Below are 24,693 nucleotides of genomic sequence, written 5' to 3'. Positions count from 1 at the left end.
TACGCCCAATAAGACTACAGCGACTTCAGTAAAATAAAACATATAGGGCAGCTAGAACTTCAAATATTGAGTAAATTTTGGTGCTTCCAAACATGTTAAATGTAAAAAAAGGAGCATTTTAAAATTTAGCTGGAAACTTCCTTTTTTTACTTCAGTTTTTTCTGAAGTATACAAACTGATGGATTTGAATAGTTACCAAAATTAACATTAACAATAAGTGTGTTTTGCCCAGCCTGTACGTAAAAAATGCCGCAGAATTGAACGAATCCATTGACAAAAATTCGGGACGCTTACATTAGACTACATTACCTTAGAAATACGCTGTGCAGTTAGCAGTTGGCAATCTATGGAACGTCAATTTTAAAATATTTCCCAAAATTAAATTCACAATATGCCAGTGAAATATAAAGAATAGCAAAGGATGACTATTCTATTAAAATTATTTAAAACTTCTTTTTAAAACATCGAAATAGAAGTGATTTTAATTGTATGTATTAATCTGCTCCTCTAAACATAGTAATCATGTACGACATCATTTACGTTCTTATAAAATTTTTGCCAATTAAAGGGAAAAGCGCTGACGCACAAAGAAATTCACTGCAATGAGACTTCCATCGGCATAGAATGCAAGCTATTTTTTAAATTGCCTAAATCACCCCTGCCAATGTTATTGTGATTTAAATTCAAGACACGTGGTTTAGGTGGTTTAGGTTGATCTATTCAAAGGTTATAGGGTAGAAGCTGTTTTATAAATGAAATTAGAGGTAAACATGATGTTGCTTTAGTCTGTTTCTTTTGAAAACATGTCCTGTAATAAATGTTTTCAGACCTTTTCTGAAAGAGTTTCATGATTTTCAACAGAAAAAGGGTTGTTAAAATAATAATATATCTTATATAGTTTCTGCGGAAATTACAGCCCACTAGTGACTGATTCGCTTGTAAAAATGTGCATAATCATTTAAAAGGACAAACAACTCTTCTTTTCCTTATATTGCTGTTATTATAAATGAGCACAGAGGATCTTACCACGACAACTAACCAATCGTTGAATGAATTGCAACGTTTACGCCAAATACATGTTTACATTTTACTTGAACATGTATTCAGGTCAATCTACGATCATGTTAATGGACTGCAAAATCAAACAATTTTTATTATGAACAAAAAACGAAAAAAAAGATCAGAAACTATGAAATATGTTACAGTCGTTTTTAATTTGTTGTTAAATGGAAATAGAATGTTTAAGAAAATTTAGTTTGCGTCTAGTTCAAAACACCAGCCTTCAAGGGTAAGGAAAACGAGCAGCTTCTCTTATGCATTTAAATGGATATAACTTTGTTACTTTGGATCACGTGTTTAGCCAAGAATTTAACCTGCCAATTTAATTCACCGATAGTACAACAAAAGAATTAATACAGACGCATATCGCTTTTGCAGTATGACTTTCAGAAACCTAGACTTCTTCCGTTTATTTAACAAATGAATTGTTTGTCATTATGAGCATGAAAACAATATTTTTAAAAATGTTTTTCATTTATCGTAAGGTTTTCCTTTTTTCAAGCGTAAAATTCCTGTAGTATTCGTAGTAATACATAATGCAATACTCATTCAGCTGATTGGTCAGTTAAAATTATGCTGGTGCCTTATTTGCTAATCTGACGCAAAAAAATATAGCCCCTGTTCCCATGAAAAAATTTGTCCAAAAAAAAATTCATGATGCAGAAAACTGTATTATAGAAAATACTCTCAATAATAAGTTTGAATGAATATAAAAGATGTCTATCGATTGAAGTACATTTGTACAGCTGAGTCTAGGGTGGTGAAAACTGAAACGCACCATAACTTTTCTGTTTACCATGCCTCCACGTGCTAGTCACTTCCTAGACACATTTCCTTGAATAATTTACTTTATCTCGCTAAAGTTGCTAACTTTCACCAGAGCTACTGCCAGAGCTACTCTGAACTCATCGGGTTTTATAATTTGCAGAACACCGACTAATAAAAGGTTCCGAACACATAAATAGCGGTGTATATAGCCGAGCGGTTTAACGCGAAATTCTTCCTGTTCCAATTCCGTAGGTTGAAAGTTCAAGTGAATTTCTACATACACACACAGCCTTACACACACATATATACTGCATGATGTAACAAACATTAACCTCAAAATTCTCCATATATGTCATCATTGTATACAACACTATAAATAAAAATAATAGGATAAAGAAAAAGGAAACTGGTAACATTTTTTTGTGATACCAAATGCATTAAAAAATTATCCCGCAAGATCATTCTACATTAATTCCACATTAATAATTTGATAAGTAAGCCAAAATTTATGCTTAATTTACAAAATTTATTTAATGATACCGTAAGATAGGGAGTCACAAAAGCGAAGTAATAAAAAAATATAATCAGTTCCTGGTTATTCAATCAAAATTATTAAAGAAATACAAGACGGACTGGGTCTCAACGTGGTGTTGAAACACAAATTAGCAAACTAATCGATTACCAGACGATATAAATCCGAAGTCCCTTAACTATCTATGAATAAACTTAGAAATAAAGTTTAAAATTCAAACATAACCGGTGTTTTTGTTTATTTTTTCTCATCGAATTTTTCTTAAATTGTGTCAAAATTTACACATAACTGCATTATTGCAAATAATAGCATTTATGTAATCATGTAATGATTTTAGAGTTGGCATGTATAACATTTATCCGGGTTTGGTTTTTGTGTCATAATTAGAGCAATAGGTAGGGGGTAATTTAATCAACAAATGAGGAGAGACACTGGGTGTAATTCCACGTCATATTTTGTTTTGATTCGATCGCAGTAAGAGGGTTTTTAAGTGCTGGCCACCAATCACCCCGGTCATGACTTCACCTCTACAAAATTTTAAAATTCATGTTTTTATTTAACAGTTTGGAGTCCTTGTTTGTCATGACATTTTTTTTTCGCCACAATTTTTGCTCATATTTTTGGTAAGTTTTTGTCTGCCACCTTTTGTTAGTTTTTGTCTGCCATCTTTTTTGCTCATTGTTAGCTTTTGGATACCTAATCGTTAATTTGGATATTTTTAATTTAATTTGATATATTTAGAACGATCAACTGTTTTGTATTTACAAATAACTTTCCCAGTGATGTATTGTGTAACAGGGTTATCCCCTTTTCTGATTTATCTTTGAATTTCAAGTTGTCATCTTTACATCTGAGGGTGTTAAGAAAATTCGTTCCACATTTTGTTTTTTTTTTTTTTAAGAAATATGATGAGAAGATATAACAGTTTGTAATACTTTATTTTTACACAGTCTATTCTTACTAATGATAAGGTTTTAGCGGTCTTTTGTTGAATCAATAAGGGGAGAGAAGGTCTTAAAACAGATAATGTCTGTTCAGAAAAATTAGGGATGATGCATAATTGTGACAACATTAAGCCCAGGTCAAAACGTCCTTTTGAAAATACTCTGCAAAAATTATCAAATCTGTGAAAATGTTCAAGATGGCAAACCTATAGACGACTTTCACGTTTACAAAAGTTATTCCCCTTTGCGGGGTCACTCCGGGGTCAACCGGGGTAAGGCTGTTTTTCCCATAAAACTTTACCAATTCTATGGTTCAGTATCCTAGAAATAAAACCTATTTGAGTATGCTCATTATGTTTTTCATGTTGCCCCAACACTGGGAATACAGGTACAGATGAAATTGTCCTAAAACATTTGACATTTAAAAATATTAACAGGTAACTTACAAAGGACAAAGTGGGAAAAATGAGCGTTACGCCGACAACGAGAGATAACTCTTTGGAATGTGAAATTGTCTATTGTTTTTAAAATATATTCTATCATTCTTATACCTACACTCATAAGCTTTCTCATGAAAAATAAGCTATGAAGAAGTAATTTATCCTTTATTTTTACTCAACTTGACCAGCATTTCTATCATTCAGGTGCTTTAAAGATGTTATATATATTCTCATATTGAGAAAATAATATAATTTCCTGCTAGAAATCAATTGCTATAGATCTAAAGCACACTTTTTAATTTTGTCAGACTTGAAAATCCATGCTCTAGAGAGCACAACTTTGAAATGCCAAAGGACACGTCTCATTTAAGGATTTTCTGTGGTCCCAAGTTACTCGGCAAATTTGTAACATCTATCAAAGGCTTTAAAGAATAAATGTTATTAATAACGAATGTCTTTATTATTTGAATCTTCATCTGAAAATGGTAAATAACAGGTATACAAAGCATACGAAGCTGCGTTTTCAAGTTGGGGTCCTTTGCTTTTCATGAATATCAAAAGAAATCACTACAGGTACCACTTTCAAGTTTGTAAACATTGAGCACAGCTTTGTTCAGAGTTGAGTTTGATCTATAATGTGTATAATATATGTGTAAATGTTGTGTAAAAGTATTTTTGTTGAACAACATTGTGCTCTATGCTTTTTAATTAAAAGTATTGTAATTTGAAACCTCCTCGATGTCTTCATTTACATGCGATTACCTCTTTTTGACCTGTTTTGTATCACAACAAGCCACGTGGATTTGTGTCGTTACAGATAAATGCCCACAGTAAACGTGCAAGGAAGCACGAATGCATCATCTCGAGTCTCTCCGTCAGAGGTCGGAAAAAAAACCTCGAATGTATTAACATCACTGGATGTTAAAAATTTATACATTTCCTGTTTATTCAAATATAGGATAGACGGAGTTAGAAGTCCCTTCTATGGTATATTTTACAGTGGTTGGAACGTTATTGTTGACAACTTACAAACGATACGTAACCGAACGATTCTGCACATTAGACATTAAACCTGTTACACGAACGATCTTTCACGTTCACGATTCTACACGTTACACGATCTTACACGATTGTCAATGCAAACGCACGATTCTTCACTCAAAATAGTACAAATTATTTAGGAATCAATATTTTCAAAACGAAATACGGCTTATGACGTATTTAAGATTTCAAAGAATTATTAATATTATTTCATAGACGTTGAAGAAAAAAACGGAAAATGATATTTCTGTAACTAAATATATGCAAGATTTAATATTTTAGATTAAAAATAATTATTTCTAAGGTAATTCTCCAATTAAAAAAACGGATTTTGTTCGTTCTATTAGACAATGTACATGTATGTGGGTCGTATAATTTGATTGAATTGGATATCATGATATGCAGAAAGGGGGATACGATTAAACAAAAATGGCAGCATGGAATGACTTAAATTATAAGTAAATTTTATCCTTATGTTTCCATTGATTCAATGTCTGATAAACTTGCCAATTATTCAACTTTTTCATTTGCAGAAATTTAAAATTAATTAATTACAAATAGACTCAAGAGATAAACACATATAATGAAAACTTCCGAAAATCATGCCGTGTCCATGTATATTTGTCGACTAACTAGTTACATGTATGTAGGCATTGAGAAATGTTTATTTCTTTGTAAAAAAAAAAAATATTTTCAATGAATTGATTTCAAGATTATCCTGACCATAATAAGAAGCAAATGATAATTAAAATAAGATTTCTCATAAAGGCGATTAAGATCTAAGTACGGTTTATCACAATATTGATGCGCTATTTGACGAGAACTTAATATTGTACGACTTACTATATTGCTTGTTTACGGGCAGTAATTAGTTCGTTCTGCATTTTTTAGTAAATTGCGCTTTTTCATTTTATTTGGATTTTAATTAATAAATTAAGAAAAACAAACAAGAGAAATGCTCATTTTACATGTAACATTCCGATAAAAACTTACAAAACGAAATTTACACGATTCTAAACGCAATTACATTAAAAACGCACACGATTGAGTCTGATACACAAACGATCTTTCAGGGTGACTGGAAAAACCCAAAACCCCCCCGTTTTTGGGGAAAATCCCTACAGGAGGGGTGAAACCCAAATAAAGTGGTAGAAACCCCATAAAATTGAACGTAATGGGGTACAATAAGGCCTAAGGTAGTGTTTAATTGAATGATTTTGACATCCGTAAATTTCTATAGCCAATTTTACCTCAGAATCGACGGAAATCGGCCGCCATTACGAGTTTACCGTACACCACGCCCGATCTAAATTCGAAGCGAGCTGTTTGTCAATAAAATTGTATAATAATATTGAAATAATTCATAATAATTTCCACAATTATATTTGTTTTACAATGATTATAGTAAAATATGAATTATGTAATAAGTATTTAACAAAAAATGTAAGGACGTTAGCCATTAAGAAAATATGAATTTGTCCCAATGTTACCAGCTCTAGCCACGGGAGGCCTCCTTTTTGTAGAGCCATAATTTGAAAAAAAATTCATTTTGGATATTTAAGAGAAAATCTGAATTTATAGCTATGAAAATATCCAAAAGCTTCAAAGCAACATTAACCAAAAAAAATAGTAAAGATAATTCATTACTTATTTGTTACAAAGAGAACAAAAAAAAAAAAAATAAAATTCAAAATATGAAAATACTGAATTTATTTCTGAGATTTAAGACAAATTCTGAATGTAGGGATATAAAAATTTGAAATTCAAAGGTTCAAAGCAACAATAATAATTAAAAATAAAAATAATAATTACTTATATGTTAAAAATTAAATACAACAAAAAATAAATCAAAGTCAAAAGATGAAAAATATACTGAAACCTGAAAAAATAGTAAATTAAAATATTTAACATATAAATTTTTAAAAAATATAGATATTTTATTTCAAAGTAACTTTTTTATGTTCTTTTCTAGCAAAAAAAATTATTTTACATCAGTTGTTTACATTTTGAATTAATTGTCTTTAAATCACAACAAATATGAAATAAAAGGAAAAAAAAGAAGAAAAAAAAATCATACAACAAAATAAAAGAACTGAAGTTTTGATGGAATTTTAAATGAAAAATGTCTGTCTGAACTGGTTGAAAGATAAAATTTATTTATATCTTCAAGCACATGTATTTTATGTAATTTTACACTTCATTGCAAGCTGAATCTGTCGACTAAAAATTTCCATCGCCTCTCTGTTCAAACTTATCCCTTGACATGCCAAATTTTTTTATTCGAATTCATTAAACCCCTACATCTCCAAAATATCACATTTTTCCTCCGGAGTGTGTTATTTATATCAAAAACGGTAGAATTGTACTTTCCTGGATCCATAGTACCACAAATCATTTGCCTAAACAGACTTCCAATAAATATTTTTTGAACCGAATCATTTCTTAACAGTTTTTCAATAATGTTTTGGATTCCTACCACTATTTCTGACACAGAAGATGAATTTATATCTTTTTCTCCCATTTAAAAAAACACTTTTGTTGGACAAAATTCAACTGCTCTTCCAAAAGATTGACTATAAATAAAGCTTTTTGTTGTAGTATCTTTGTCACTAAAAATTTTTAACACAATAATCATTTGGCAACTTAAAATTCACAGAACCATTTGCTACACTGTTCCCTAATTCTGACACATGATTTTGACCAATTACCGCAATTCGTTCTGAATAAGTAATAGATTGGACAGGTGACTGAGGAGATGTAGGGGTTTCTACAGAGGAAGCTGTTGTAGGACCTGTTGGGAGATTAATTAATGGAGCTGTTGAAGGACTCAGGATGGGTACAGGATGGCTTGTAGCTGGGTATGTCACCGCCACATGCTATAAACAAGTCAGAGTTACAAAAGCAAAACAAAAGAAACCCCCCCTCTTTCTTGGACCTTTATTCATTCACGGTTAGGTTAGGACTAAGAGTAAATTTTTTTTTAATTTTCTATAGTAGGGTTATATAGGCAGTATTCCTCCCCCGCCAGATGGGTGCTGACCAGTAAATACTGTTTGGTGTTGTGTTAGGCTAGAACTTAGAATAGGGTTAGTATCAGGCAGTATTCCTCCCCCGCCAGACGGGTGCAGACCAGTGAATACTGTTTGGTGTTGTGTTAGGTTAGCTAGGTTAGGTTAGGTTAGGAATGTTATTGTTTTTTTAAATGTTGCTAATTAAATTATAAATTCCTTTCTCTAAATTTTTCATTATGTTATTTTATTTTATGTATATAACTTTCATTTGGCTGTAATATTTTTTATATGAACAAAAGAGTGACTAAGATTAAAGTAGTATCTTTAAGTTTTTTAAAAATCTTTTGAATTTTTTTTTTTTTTTTTTTAGCTTTCGGTCATCTTTTGGTCCTTTGGTTTTAAATTTTCGTTTCAAAATTCAAATCACGGCTCACACTTAAGGAGGCCTCCACGTGGCTGAGCTGGGAACATAAGGAAACTATGAATATTTTCAGTTATTACTAATTTAAAAGGTCTTTATTATTAATTTGTCATATATTATCAAAATTATCAAAATTCATATTTTCCTTATGTGTGTGCTAACATCCTAAAAATGAAATTCTGTAAAGCATAACTGTACAATTGAGAATAGTAAAGGTTCAATGTATATACACATGCCCTGCCAGAGGGGGGTTGGTCAGTACTGGGAACCCAGGTGTTTAAACAAAAGGTGTTTATTATCAAATTACCTGTAAAAGCTGTGTATATAGTGTACGTATATACACACACAGGGGTGCCTGTCTATCCCAGTACAAAACAACAGAGCTAGCTGAGGTGTGAATAATATTCTCACAATAATTTAATGTTACAATGCCAACTGTACAAGGATTCACATATGCAACATGCACATTTTATTTTTTTCAGACTTTTTTTTTTTCATAGACATGGATTCTAATAATTTCATTGTAATTTCATTGTAATGGATACATGAATATAATTATGAATGAATACTGAATTTAAAAATTAAATTTTTAAACATTTAAAAACAAACACCTTAATTAAAAATTAAATAAATAAACAAATTCATTCATTAATTTATTTAATTTAATTTAATTTAATTACATGTTATAAATGATTGGAATTGAGAAAAATTACTTTTCCCCTTTATTAATGGACTAGTTAAATTCATAAAAAAAAAAAAAAAAAAAAACATTCAATTATAAATTTCACTGAATGTCTTTCATTATAATAATTACATTAACAGATTCATTCATTAATTGATTAAATTTAATTACATATTATAAATGATTGGATGGACTAGTTAAATTTTTAAAAAATCAATTTAACATTGCACTGTTATGTCTTTCAACATGATAAATATTTCATACTTATATATAATACATACTTATATTCTTATATATAAGAAATATTTTTAAAGGGTTTTCCCTTTCAAATAATTTTTTTAAAATTATATTTCATAATATAATATTCATATTGATCAAGATAGTAATTGTTTCCACGGATTACTCAAAAAGACTTCAGCGATCGCGAATTTAGATCGGGCGTGGTGTGCAGTATATCAAGACAAGAAGAAAACCCGTCGATTCTGAGGTAAAATTGGCTATAAAAATTTACGGATGTCAATATCATTCAATTAAACATTACCTTAGGCCTTATTGTACCCCATTACATTCAATTTTATGGGGTTTTCCCCTTTATTGGGGTTTCACCACTCCTGTATGGGTATTCTCCAAAAATCGGGGGGTTTCGGGTTTTTCCAGTTACCGGATCTTTCACGTTACACGAACATGCTCAGGATACACGCACTCACATTGGTTTTTCAACAATAACGTTCCAGCCACTGTAGGTAATGTCATTACATTGAATAAAGCTAAACCCCATATTCCACAGATAAAAGGTCTCCATGCAATTATTTCAAAGATCGTGAAAAAAGGGGGCTGTCATGGCGGCTTCCATATCATTTGAGGTGTTTTTCCGCTAGTCGGAAAGGCCCGAGAAGTTGCGATTGAGGAAGCACGGTCGAAATGTACTCAGTCGATCACGTATTGGTTAGCATATGGACTTGTTTGGTTAATCTTGTTATAGTAGTTCATTCACATTGCTAGATTTTTTGAGTAAAAAAATTGTATTTGTTATTGATTGTGTCTCTTGAACATATAATTCGTCTTTGAAAGAAAAAAAATTATATCACGGATATTCTTTTTATAGTATCTAATTAAATGCTCCGCCCAGTAACATGCAACAGAAAAACCGTAGTCTGTTAGAGGGGAAAAGTTCCGGTTTTTTTAGCACGATGTGTGTTAAAAACTGGCTTGTATTTTTTGATATGTTTAATAATTCATTATGAATGCACGATGATTTTATTATAAATACTTCGTTATACACATTGAAATGAAACAAAATACCCATTACGACTATCTATCAAGTAAATCAATGGTGTAAAAAGTGACCACGCTACTATACTTAAGTGGAATTCTCCTTAATCCATCAACTCTGGTGTTGTTAAGTTTACAGGGATATGATTTTAACATAAATTGTTTTAGGTATATTTAAAAACCAGCTTCAGTGATCTTGTAAAATTACACAGGAAAAACATAAATATAATACTTTATCCGACTAACATTAATTTTCTTACCGATTACCATCGTACCGACCGAGAACCGATTATCCGATTAATATTGCAGTCCATAATATATATGTATTTATTATATAGCTAATAAATAGTCTCTTATAAAATACTACCATAAATCTAAAGAATTTTGACGTTCAATATCTTGACGTTTTATTAAACGCTGAGTTTGTATTACGTACAGTGTATACGGTTATGCCCGAAACATTCCGAATACGAGCGTTCAATATCAAACGTCCCGTTGTAAACAAAAAAGTCGTCTGGTAAATTATCAGAGCTAAATTAAAGAAAGGAAGTGGCATGTAGGTAAGATGTGTTTATTTTTCACACAAATTGAAATTATTTATTAAAAATTAAGTACGTATTAGACACATTAAAACCTAAAAAAAACAAACCATATCGCTTGGTAGGGTCATCGGAATGAAGCATATTAACAGGATAGACGTTAATTTGAACACCGATTTAAAAAATCATCAATTTTAGGTTTTTCCTAGTTGGAATAATTATAATAAATTATGTCGAAATGTTTTAGCTATATAATAAAGGAGTTATTGAGTTATATTTTTTATTGGCACTCGTTGGTTGTTCACAGCACTCCCAAGCTCGTGCATTTGAACAGCCAACTTGTGCCAATTTCACCAATATAAGTTCAATAACCCTATAAAATTTTTTTTAAAAGAACTTTTTATGGACTTGCTTTGTTCTTGAAAGACTGTTATATTGTACCTCCATCAAAGTCCCCTTTGTTTCTGTCTTACAGTACCATGGGTATGCGCACATGCAAGTAACTCATTATCCACCCCTTGCCACTCACTATTGTATTTTTTCCAATTTTAGGATTAAAAATTTTGCTATTGGTTCCTGTGGATCGGGAAAAAAGTTAACCCTCAACTCAATTGCAGGAAGTGAACTGGCGGTAGCTGCACCATCTCTTTCTACAAAACCTGTTACAAAAACTGCTAAGTTTTATACATGTGAAGAATATTACCTTATTGACACCCCATCTTTGTCGGAAAAAACACTGAATATGGTAAAGGAAACAAAAACTGTGACAATATTGATATGGTTATTTTTGTGTTCCCGGTAGGTAGATTAGGGACTGAGGAAATCCAGGCTATTCGCATATTTTAAAAGATTGGAAAAAATTTTATTCAAAAAGCATATTGGCCCTAGTAAGGAAAAATGATGATTTTAATGTAAAAAAGCTTCAGCAAGATCAACTGATCAATTCTATTTTTGATGCAGTTGACGGAAGGTATGTTGAAATTGATAACAAAAAGAAAACATCCGAAGAATTTTCAAAAAGTATCTATGAGATACAAAAATGCTGCATTACTTTCAAAAACAAGATTAAGGGAAACAACGTTTATGCAGTATCTATTGGATTATTTCAGGTGTTACTTTGAAAACTTTTACAGACATTATTTTAATAAAATGCCTTCAAGGGTTTCTAAACGACTGGGGAAAACAGAAAAACTTGAAGGATTTGGTGAATTTGAAAAACGTTTTGTAATGTACTCTTCTTTAAGGAACAGGAATAAATGACATAATTACTATTTCAACAGTGAATGTTTTAGTGTTTCATGGACCGTCCAAGCAGGGGCCTATCCAGGAATTAAAGTTGGAGGGGGCGCTTAAAGTAGGCAAGGGGTCTGGGGGCCCCTTGTGGCCCCCAGTGGGTTCAGGGGAAAGCTCTGGTGGGGGCCCAGGGAGTGAAGCCCACGGAAGCTCCTGGGTTCTTGAGATTTTGTAGGGTAAAAATAAGGTGTACCAAGTAGACATATTTACATTTTCTAGTCAGAACTGTAATTTACATTAATTTTGACAATTTCAGGCGGGGGGATAGGGCGCCGGGTGCCCCCCAAAATCCGCCACTGCCAAGTATCCACAAATAAATATAATTATAATAGTTTTTTCTAACCTCTGCATTGAGGTCTCTTAATGTGATCTGCTGGGATTTCCCCATTCATCTTCTGCAGTTATATTGTTATTTTATTTCACTGTTCCAGTGTTTCCCAGGTTTTAAATGCTTTTGCCAATGTTAAACAACTTGACTATCACACAATAATGTAATAGACTTTATGTTGATGGTTGATTTGAGATTGCAGGATGTCCTCCTATAACAGCTGAAATGAGTTCAATCTTATTGGAAAAAAATCTATATCAATTGCCAGGTATATTTCTGTTGTTGCACCTTAACCTTCGTTCCACAAATCTACATAACATGCTTACTGACCCTTAAAAAGGTTTCACATAAGTCGGAGGTGTAGTAATCAAATATCACGCGTTGACAAAATTTCCTAGAAAGAAAAGAATAATTACAGTTTTTAAATGTAACGGGGGACATTACAGATGTTCTCCAAACGCTCCTCAACTCCCTTTTTGTGCCATTTTCCTGTACGAGTTTTCACAAAATGTACTCAGTATTGAAGGGTTGCATAAAAGAATTATTAAAGCTACAATGACATCACCTATATGTCATTTAACGTATTACGCACGCACGTGCATGCACATGCAAGATGATCATGGCATGTCGTCCAAACCTTTAACATATTTTTTATCGTGAGAATCAATAAAAAATCATAAAAATATAATTGTTACCGTTTTTCAAAAAAGGGTTCTCCATCATTTGAAATTTTACTGTGTTGCAGAGTTTACGCAAAGCACTAAAATTTTGCAGCATTTTCGCGATCAAATTCGCAACTGAATCACTATTTATTTTAATTACTAAAGAATACATCATACACTTCTTTTAAAATTTACTAATTCGTTACACAAATAATATGGTCGTGCATATTGATAAAAATTAAAAAAAAACACGTTCTAAAAACAGAGGAAATTCTGGTAGATACAGTCGAACTATCTACCATTTTTAAAATAAATTTGCCATGATTTTTGTCAGTTTTCTTGATCGAATAAAATTATTATCGAATTACAAAATAAAACTTCAGAATAGTTGAATACTTTTATGAGCTCCTTGAAAAATTAAAATAATTTTATCTATTAACATCAATTAAATAATTTCGGTACGATTGTTACAGTTATGTTAGTACCAAGCAATTCTAGAGCCTCGGATCTATAGAAAATACATATTTTTTAAAAAAATAGTACAATGTAATTTTAATGAAACTGCCAATTATTGTTACATAGAAGTGTACAGTCCGGTGAGGGTCTAAAAAGATAATTGATTACGCAAGGTGAAGCCCTAATTAAGTGCTCTACCTGTTATAATTGAAGACGGTAGGGTTGTTTGATTAAAGTTTCAATTACATAGAATTTGTGTGTTTTGATTTTCTGGATCATCACAGATCTTACTGTGTCGAAAATTTTTACTGAGTTGCACGCATAAAATCTGAATCATTACTGTGTCGGAGAAAAGTTTACTGTGTTGGGAACAGCTCATGGAGAACCCTGAAAATACATGTATATTGGTCATTTTACGTATTATGCGGGCGCACGCATGCATGTCCTTGCATTCAAATTTTAAAATAGCATAATGTAGGAATCCATCATGCCTATTCATATGCTTAATTTCATCCTGTTGAGAACGAAGACAGTTATATGATTTAAAGTTTCAGCCAATTAGATAGCAGCATACATGGATGCCCACGCTTTTATGATAGTTTTAATATATCATTGTATAGATCTTCGTAATGTATTACTATGTTAAAAATTTCAAAGGACTATGACAGAAAAGAAGAAGATATTCTCAATTTTAATTTCAGCCAGAAGAGCCAATTGCACGTGCATGTGCATGAGATTTTGTAAATTTTTCCATGTCATTTTGTCTATACTAAGTATATATCCTTAGGTTATGGGTTTCAGAACATTTCATCAAAAGTAGAAAAGTTACGGCTATATCCATTATATTAATCATTTCACGTGTTGCAGGTGCGCGCAAAATGACCTTCGTTCCGAAATTCCCAAACATGCCTACTGGCCTTAAAAATGTTTCACCTGAGTAGGATGTGCAGTTTACGGGATCACTCGCGGAAAACATTTCCCCAGGAAGAAGTAAAAAATAATAGTAAAAAGTCTGCAAGCAAGCAATAGCGTATGTGACCCGAACTGGACAATACTTTCATTTTTTTTATCAGTTATACAATACCCATTAGCTAAGCTTGGACAGGTATCAACTCGTATAGTCCTTTCTATATAGGAATTTTTTTCCATCCACATAATTTTTGTCAACATAGCATATCATGCCAAGTCAAGAAAACTATCTCATCAAGTGATGATTACTTTCTGGTTTGTCGACAAACACCACTTTATATCTTGTCAAATCAAAATAAGCTATCACGTTTTGTTGCAATAGCTATCTTGACATGACAAAATATATTTTAATCGCAATACAAGATAAATTATCTCGTTTTGTAAGATAGCTATCGCAAAAATACGATAGCTAATCTTGACTGTACAAGATAAAAATAGTGAATGACAACAAACCAGAAAGTTATCATGACTTGACGCTATAGTTATCTTGACTTGACGTGATATATTATGTTGACAAAAAGTTATGTGGATGGCATAAAAAGCCACCATACCTTTCAGTACTTTGATTTAAAAATCAGAGCAAAGTGCTCGTGCACACACGCACACACGTGAATCCATATGCAATACGATCATACATTTTTGAGGGAATCCATTATGTCTATCTATTTTACAAATGTCATCCTGTTTGGTTGAAAACCAAAGGAGTTATAGCCATTTAAAATTTTAGCCAATCAGATTGCAGCGCACGTGCATGCGCGTGATTTTATGAAAATTATTATATATCATATTGTAGGATATCCTACAATATATGACTATATTTAGATTTCAAAGTATTTCGTCAAAAAACAAAAAAGATATTAAAAATTTTGTTTCAGCCAATTAGAGCAAAACGAACGTGCATGCACTTCAGCTTGTGCTAATTTGACAGTGTCATATTATCTACACTATTAAATATCCTTATGCAACCCCTTATATAATGAGTTTCAAAGATTCAATAAAAATTTACAAGTTATAGCTATATTAGGTATATGTCATTTTACGTGTTGCACCCCTGCAAGCTCATGCGTATGCGCAGAAGGGCCCTACTTTCCCAACATCTACACAACATGCCTATTAACCCTAACAAGGTTGTAGCTCAATTGGATGGACAGTTTTCTGGAACTAAAAATCTTGGACAACCATTAACTCGTAGCAGTCCTTTCATACTTGGATTTGAAAGTGAATTGAAGAAATTTCACTTTTCCCCCGTTTCCATGTTTCTAACTATTGACGATCTCCAATTTTTAAATCCAATGAGCACAATTACAAATACTAATCAAAATCAACAAAATTTCATGAAGAATGTCAAAGGAACCAAAAAACCCGCAGGCAAAATTCGTCGCTTTTCGTAGGTTTCCGTGGCAACGGAGATTTTGAAACTTAATACCACACGACAAAACTACAACCAGTGATCCCCCCTTTAGAAAAATTATAGGAACACTGTCCCAACCATCTCCGACAAGGACCCGAAATGTCGTCTCCGACTTCTTGGGACGACATTATAAAAAACAATAGAATCACTAGAAGGTTTTCCTTGCAGACGAAATATTTAAAATAAAAAAAAAAAAAAATATATTCCCTTAATTCGTTTGGGGAACAAATTTAAGGTCTTATTTTGTCTGCATTTATTTTCATCAAATTATGTTAAAAGAGGAAATTTGCTCTATTTTGCTATTCAGTGCGTTATATTGCGAAATGAAAACCAAGGTCGTCCCCGAATTTCATTAAATGCGCACGTATCGTCTTTGTTGGGTCAATTTTTTAAATTTTTTTTTTTATTTATTGATTTGTTTATTTATTTCGCAGGACAGTTAAGACAACAAATGGAAGTATCGGCGTTTTTTTTTTTTTTTAAAATATACATACTTTATTAAATGATGGGCAACTTTTTTTAGGATTTTCACTTATATCAAAAAATGTAATGGGGTTTTAAATTTACATGTTGGGGAAATCTAGATTTTTTTTTAGACTTGTCACTTGATGTCGATGTCACACGATTTAAGCAATTATTCTTGCAGTTTATAGGACATCTATAAATTCTAATATTGCAAGGGCATAGCCAAGTTAAAAATCTTAGTTTAATTTATAATCCTTTTCAAAACTACATGTAGTTTGTGAAGAGTGCAGCGATTCTATATAATTCCCTTTTTTAATTGCTAAAATTTAATTTGTTGGACAACAGGTTGAATATTTTGCTGGTCAACTTCATTAGATGATAGCTTTGATTAATTCATTTGCTTAATTTCACGAGGTAAGCAGCACTTTTCAAACACTTAATGCTTCTTGACTTTATGTGTAAAACTTGATAGGATATAGTGAAAGTATGTCCTTGCAATAAATCGATTTATTAGGGCCCTTCCATTACTTTTTCATGAATCTGCATACAAACACACGACAATTACTTTCTGGAGAATGTACGGACAGTTTATAAATTAAATACTAAAATAGATAGTTTTCGATAAAGCGAAAGTTACCTCCCGTTGGTCGCCATATTGGAGATCGACTCTGTGATTTTCCCTCATGTCTTTCTAAGTATAAGAGGTTGTAGCAGAAATATTTGGTGGAAAATCTTTAATAAAAAATAATTTTAACAAATAAAGGAGGTTCCCAAAAATTTATATACTTCAGAAAATAATGATTTCAAACTCAAAATAGCAAATATAATGTTTTTAAATTGGTTGAACAATGAAGGAATATGAGCGTTTGGACCTCCAGTATGGCGGCCAACGGGAAATAACTCTCGCTAAATTCTGGCCTATTGAAAACTATCTATACTAAAATAGACATCGCATCCAAGTTAGTGGACTTTTATTCTATTGGAATTAATATTTTATTTGAGAACAAAATACATTTTTCATTGACAAAATGTGACATATCAGCCTCTCACTGTGTAAAAACTCTTCTTTTTTGGGAGATGACGTCACATTGACAATTGCATTGAGATCGATGTATCTTTTATATACTGTGTGTTGTATGAGATTTAACAAACGACAAATCTGCATGCTATAGTAAGATTTATGTAGTATAAAGCTATCCAGCTATCTGAAATAGCAAATATTTTCATTTTGTTGTATTTGAAGACCTTATATAATGTGTGACGTCATAGGAAACGTGTCCCTAAATATTAGGCCCCGCTTCCTTACTTTAACCTTAACTGTGCTGCGTTATTTTCGTTTATTTATTAGCACCTACCATTAGAATACAAAAGAATGGTTTCATTGCAAGGAGAAGTTAACTGACATTCCGAATAAATCCTTCATCTTACGCTCATCCTCCGTTTACATTGCGCCCGAGTTTTCACTTTGTTCGTGTTCTGTGTTCGGTCACCGGTAACCCTTCACAAATTCGAACGGTTCACCAATTTTCATTCAGCGTCCACACATCGTTCATTCAAAGTTTGCTTTGGTTCGTTCAGAGTTCGCTTACCATTGGGTCATCGTTCGCTCGCCGTTTAAGTGGGAAAAGGAACTTTCGTGACTGTTCGTCTTTATTTTGTTAATGTATACTCTCAAAACTGGTACATTATTGGGAGATTATTTGGAGATGGAAGATCCATCAGCCTCTACATCTGTACATTTGTTAACTTGTGGGTACAAAAAAACTTATAAGGCTTGTCTATATAAGTGAAAATGGTCAAAGCAAACCCTGCATTAATTTGGAGTGCCTCAACCACAAAGAAGTCCTTTTAGTTATGTTAATCTGTAGCTCTTAAAGAGAGGGGTAATAAAAATATTATTACATAAAAACTAATAAACATACGCTCTTGAAATTTAAAACATAGAAATTTTAGAATACCTCCAATATTTTTATTATGTTTTCTTGTGAATCAATTGTTTACGTCAAATTTTGTAGTACGTACTCTATAAAAATAGTAAAATTTGTTTTTTTTTTATTTTGAGATGCACCCTCTGTTAACAAGGCGGTAAAATTTTGTGATTCTTACATATATTGTATAATATAGTATTACATATAAAATATTATAGTTTGAATCAAATGTCTATTGTAGCATTTGTAAATTTTTTAAAAGTGCAAAAATTTGGCATTTTTCTAAAAGTCCTATAGTAAATGTACCTGATTTTGAGGCGGTCCTTCAAAATATCGGGGGCCCCCGTTTTACAAAAAGTCGTAAATCGTAAGTCCTAAGTCCTAAATTTTCCGATCTTACGACAAATCGTAGGCCGTTTTTGAAACGCGTCGTAATCGCATGTCGAACTCCTAAGTCGTAGCTTTCCTCGCAAGTCGTAAAGGAACTCTCTAGCGCTTAAAGGTAAGAAAACTAACTTGGATACCGCGCAACCAAGACGCGATGACGCGCAGACGATTTATTTCCGAAATGTCCAGGAAAGAAAATTGGAGACAGGAGGAATAACGCCCTCGTTGACTGTGTCACAGATAGAATTGACACCATAAAGGGAAAATTTTCCCCTTTTTAACGATTGAGAAAAAAGCCCAAGCAGGGGAGGAAGTTTTGGAGAGGTACGTCATGTATATGTCAATATTTAGAAATTGATGTTGAAGAGAAAAATGTCCATATCATCCTATAAAAATAAAAAGAAATTTGTGTTTTTCCCTAAAAAATGTTTTTTAAATGACCTATCCCCTTGTATTTTTTTCCCATAAAACCCTTCATGAATATTTAGTTTTTTTTGGGGGGGGGGGGGGGGTAAAGAAAAAATATTTATAAAATTCATTAAACATCATCATACTGACATATGATTATTTTCTCGAGATAATATGACATTAAATTTAATTCACTCTGTTAAGGCTGCAATGATATGGTTTTTAAAGATAAGCCGTCGTTTTCTATATAGCCATCCGTAATTATTTTGTAAGTTAAAATTTTTAGGATAAATATATCGACCAATAGAATGGGGGAATCTCCCTTCACACAAAATGGTGGTTTGGCGTTTGCGTCAAGTTAAGATCGCGCTTTAATAGAAGTATTGCAAAACTGAATGTGGACTGAAATCCATGCATTTTTTTGGCATTTATGACGACCCCAAGGATTAAGATTTGTATCACCTATAAGTTTATCACTGCATGAATCATCGGATCATGCAAATTGAGGTAAGTCAAGTGTTGTACACATAGCCGGGCCCAGGTCTGGTAAAATCTTTTTCTTATGTTTCAGTGAAAATGTGGGGTTTTAAAAGAGAGATGTTAAAAGTATCAGAAAAAGTGGATAGACATCCAGAGCAAAACAAAAAAAGAGAGGCAGAGAGGGAAAAGACCAGAAGAAAACTGGGGGGGGTCCACCACCAGCAAACCTGAAGCCATGTGAAGATAAGGTATAAAATGTAATTCTTTTATAAAAATTTACCAATGCTTATTGAGATATAACAAAAAAAAATGTTGTTAATTGAATTATTAAATTTTAACTTTAAATAATTTAATTTCACTTGTATCAAGCAATTTCATGGCTGAATCATTAGAGGAACATATATTTTGTATAACATAACTCGTCTACGTCACAATGAGTTACGTCAAAAAATATTACTCCGCTTGACGTTACTATTAAAATAATGCTCAATTTGAAGTTTGTTCTGGAGGAAATATTGTTTCATTGTCTACACTGAAATTAAAATTTTTAAAGGGAAAGAAGCTTATTTCAACTTTTTTTATCCGATATAACATAACCCCACCCCTCAGGTCCCAGGAGGGCAGGGCCGGAAGCAGTTTATAAAGCATAAACTGCCCCAAGTTATGTTATATCAGATAACATAAGTTGAAATAAGTTTCATTCCTTAAATGAAATTTAGAAAATAAATAGTTCCTCACTTTAGTTAATTTGCTACATCAGAGACCTAAATTATAAAATGTTAGCAATAGGTCCATGGCTTCATAATACATCAGTGAATTGATTAAGTGTACAATTTTTACATATTCTGTTTTAGATATTACCTGTAAATATTGTTTAATTAATGAATGTGTACATGATAGATACCTTATAAGTGATATTTTGTCATCGCTCATTAACTTTATTGTAGATCATTTCTATCCTGGATGATAGCATGGTGGTTGGGATAGAAGGTGGTTTTGACACCAGTGAATGTGGAAGTTCAAGTAAATGTATTGAATTCCCAGGAGCTTCATCTCATGGTATACTGCAGTTTCATGACTTTTTGTTGTTAAAGTGTGAAATAATATGAACAAAACAAATGCATTAATACACATTTAAACTTGGTAAATCTAAAATTTACATATAGGATCTCCCCTGATTTGTAGTTGGCTATGATTTTTTTCTAATGAGTTGTGTTTTTTTACCCCTTGGACTATTTTCAACCTGATTCAGACATATCTCTGAAGGAAACTATGACACCACTGCACAAACATTGCAATAAAAGTGACGTCACAATGCCTTTAGAATGTGGGAATATGGCACAAGGATTTATTAGGACATTGACCCGATAAAGCTTTGGTTTATGATGTTACCTTTATTAGTCAATGCAAGGGGTAGTTGCATGATGAAATTCTATGCACTGTCTTTGAAATGCAAATATTTCTGTGAAAATGTTTAATTTTATTTCAGCAGAAGCTCCCAGAACTCAGGAAAAGTATAAACCTGCCCAGCAGAGTATGTGTACTCTCCCCTCCTCATCTGCTGATGGTAAGTTCTTTATTGTGATCTAAATTTTGTTTGGTAGTATAGAAATCATTCAAAGTTTTACAAAAAGAATTTTTTAGAAATCAATTGAATAAATGAAATAAGAATCAAACAAGAAACAATGTAAAAAGATGATATACACTTTTTATATTTTTTATATAGCCTTGAATTTTATTCATCTAAATGTAGTTGCATTATATATATGCATTTTCATTTTCCAAGAGACATGCATTACTTTTCTAAAAAATCATAAATACTTCTTTCATTTTTGAGAACTTTAAACATAATAAAATTTCTTAGATTCTGTGCTTGACTGTCCTAGAAGAAAAAAAGGATGACAGATTCATCTAGTACATCAGGTACATGTATGATCACATTTTATTATGAAGATTTCAATTTTTCTACATGTAGAGTCTTGATCAGCTAAAAGCTTTAAGCTAATTTTTAGCCACCTGAGCCGAAGGCTCAAGTGGCTTTTCTGATCACATTTTGTCCGTCGCCCGTCCTCCGCCCGTAAACTTTTCACATTTTGACTTCTTCTCAAGAACCAATGGGCCAATTTTCCCAAAACTTGGACAAACATCCTTAGGGGAAGGGGAGTTTAAATTGTAAAAATGAAGGGCTAAGTTTCCTTACAAGGGGAGATAATCAAGAAAAAACAAAAATTGAGTGGGGTCATTAAAAAAACTTCTTCTCAAGAACCACTGGGCCAGGAAAGCTGAAACTTATGTGGAAGCATCCTTGGGAGTGTAGATATTTAATTGTTAAAACCATAGGGGGTTTGGGCGGGGCCACAGTAGGGAATTCAAGTTTTACATAGAAATGTATAGAACAAATCTTTAAAAATCTTCTTCTCAAGAAGCACTGGGCCAGGAAAGCGGAAACTTATGTGGAAGAATCCTTGGGTAGTGTAGATATTAAATTGTTAAAACCATACCCCCGGGAGTTGGTCGTGGCCACAATAGGGAATTCAAGTTTTACATAGAAATGTATAGAACAAATCTTTAAAAATCTTCTTCTCAAGAACTACTGGGCCAGGAAAGCTGAAACTTATGTGGAAGCATCCTTGGGTAGTGTAGATATTTAATTGTTAAAACCATGGACCCCGGGGGTTGGGCGTGGCCACAATAGGGAATCCAAGTTTTACATAGAAATGTATAGAACAAATCTTTAAAAATCTTCTTCTCAAGAACCACTGAGCCAGGAAAGCTGAAACTTATGTGTAAGCATCCTGGGGTAGAGTAGATATTAAATTATTAAAATCATGACCCCTGGGGGTAGGGCGGGGCCACAATAGGGAATCCAAGTCTTACATAGATATATTTAGGAAAAATCTTTTAAGAATTTTTTTCTCAAAAACTACTGGGCCTGGAATGCTGAAACTTATGTGAAAGCATCCTTGCTAGTTTAGATTCTAAAGTATTATATTCATGAAAGGGGACATGATAGGTATAGCAAGAGGGGAAATCGGGTAAAGAACTTCATCACCCAAGTTACTCAGGTGAGCGATGTGGCCCATGGGCCTCTTTTTAGCTCTTTTTGAGCCAAAGGCTCAAAGAGCTAATGCTATGGCCATTTGTGCGGTGTGCAGTGTGCGTAAACTTTTTAGAATATGGTCCATAACTCAAGAACCCCTTGGCCAATCAGTACCAAATTTGTCACAGGGTATCCTTGGCCCAAGGGCTACCATTTATACTAAAATAAGGGTTGGGACCCTTAAACAAGGGGAGATAATCAGGAAAACAAAACCAAAAGTACTGGTTGCTAAAAAATCTTCTCCATAACCACCAGGCAGATTTTCACCAAACTCACATACAAGGATCAGGATATGTCGAAGATTAAAATTTGCACGGGAATTACCCTGGGGGAAAAGGGCGTGGTCTCAAGGTCACTTCAAAGTTGACCTAAATTTACAATTAATAAAAACGTGTATATTCTGCTTACTATAAGGACTAGGATCATCAAATCTTGTAAGTTGATGCATCTTACGAATTCACATCAGTTAACTCAAAAGTAGGTCACAGTGACTACTTTTTAAATTTTGCGGGGATTTGTTTTCAAATTGAATTGAAGGCATATTTTGAACACTTTAAGGCCTATGATCATCAAACTTTGTCAGTTGATGCATCTTGGGTCCTAAAACAATGTCAACTTAAAATTAGGTCACTGTGACCTCCTTCTTGAACTTTATGACTTATCTTTTTAAAAACATTAAATCCCATTATTTCAGACACTGGGAGGTTTAGAATCATGAAATCTTGTACTTTGATGCATCTTGGGACCTTAAAACATATTTATGAAAAAGTAGGTCACTGACCTACTTTTTGAATTATGCTGACATTTGTTTTCAAATTGTTTAAAACGCATATTTTGACTACCTTCAGGCCTACGATCATCAAACTTGGTCAGTAGATGCATCTTGGGTCTTTGAAAAATGTCGACCAAAATGTAGGTCACGATAACCTACTTTTGACATTTTATGGCTATATTTAAGTATCTTAGGTATTTATTGGCTTAGAATCATCAAACTTTGTGAGTCGATGCATATTTTGTTTTCGGAGAGTGATGACCAAAACAGTAGGTCAGTAGATTTCCCCCAAACTTTGCATGTACACTAGAATTAATGTAAGTTATATTTAGTAAAAAAATGAAGAGTTTCGCCATTTTAGTTTTCACACAATAAAACTATAGTCAGCCCCCTTAAATATAATATTTAATCTCCGGCACTAATTCCTCAATTTCAGAATGTATCTCTTCTTTTTTATATGATCTTTGAAAAATATCTGTGTTAATCTTTTCTAGCAGATCATCTTTCTCTTGCAGTATTTTCAACAACTAATGCTTTGAAACTTCACTACTGATTCAGGAATTCCCATCAAAAGTCTTGTATTAGCACAACGGTGACCAGATTTTTTTTTCAAGACAAGAAGAGCACTTCAATGAGCAAATCCCCAGTTTGCAAGATCATGTGTTGCGCCATGGTTTGTTGCGGCATAAGATCAATAGTCGGTGTTTACGGAAATTACTTCGCTCACATGTATTGAAAAAATAACATTTGAAGACCTTCATTTTTTTATGGAGAATGAAAAAAGATATTTGAAAATGTGTGTCAATTTCAAGCAAATGCATATGTGTTTATAAAAAGGGACTTGTAGACAAATATTTATTTGCTATCTTTCATATTAAGTTCACAGTAAAGAATTGTTATCAATGTAAATAAACTGCAATAATCTGTGATACGAGCCCTGCTTTTGTCCTAATTTATCTGTAAAACGCACTTTATGCTTGACCTCATTTGAGAATTATTGAATCCGTCAAGAAATCAGATTTGGATCACCCGAATTCTACTATAAGGTAAGGCAGCTTATGCATTCTGTTTTGAGCTCTAAAGCATATTCATTTCTATGCCTTTTGTTCTTAGTATTTATATAAGTATTAGTATTAATAAAGATATATTATGAATGTAACGTTGAAACAATAGAGGTTTTTTTGTGGAATCTGTGATTAATTAATTCTCAGTCACAAGGAAATATTTATTATGCATATATTTCCAAGTACCTTCGTTTTTTCAAAGAAAGTTTGATGATTTTTATTAAAAAAGAGATTTTAAGGATTGAAGAGGAGGTTAAAAAT

The 24,693-nt window shown here is 32.5% G+C and overlaps 1 long non-coding RNA gene across 2 annotated transcripts; it reads left to right on the top strand.

Moving 5' to 3' along the window:
• The first annotated feature begins 19,689 nt into the window (after positions 1 to 19,689).
• Positions 19,690 to 21,379, top strand: LOC134277209 (uncharacterized). Of its 2 annotated transcripts, XR_009994209.1 has the most exons (4): positions 19,690 to 19,744; positions 20,444 to 20,555; positions 20,986 to 21,063; positions 21,361 to 21,379. It is a non-coding gene; the product is annotated as an uncharacterized LOC134277209 (long non-coding RNA). The 2 variants fall into 2 exon arrangements; XR_009994208.1 differs by lacking the exon at positions 21,361 to 21,379 and having other exon boundaries at positions 20,986 to 21,162.
• Positions 21,380 to 24,693: the final 3,314 nt, after the last annotated feature.

This window comes from Saccostrea cucullata, unplaced genomic scaffold (genome assembly GCF_032062105.1).
Source record: "Saccostrea cucullata isolate Sc308-1 unplaced genomic scaffold, CSIRO_AGI_Scuc_v1 ctg6683, whole genome shotgun sequence".
Lineage (NCBI taxonomy): Eukaryota > Metazoa > Mollusca > Bivalvia > Ostreida > Ostreidae > Saccostrea > Saccostrea cuccullata.
The sequence above is the reverse complement of the archived record's forward strand: the minus strand, read 5'-3'. Positions and strand labels throughout refer to the sequence as shown.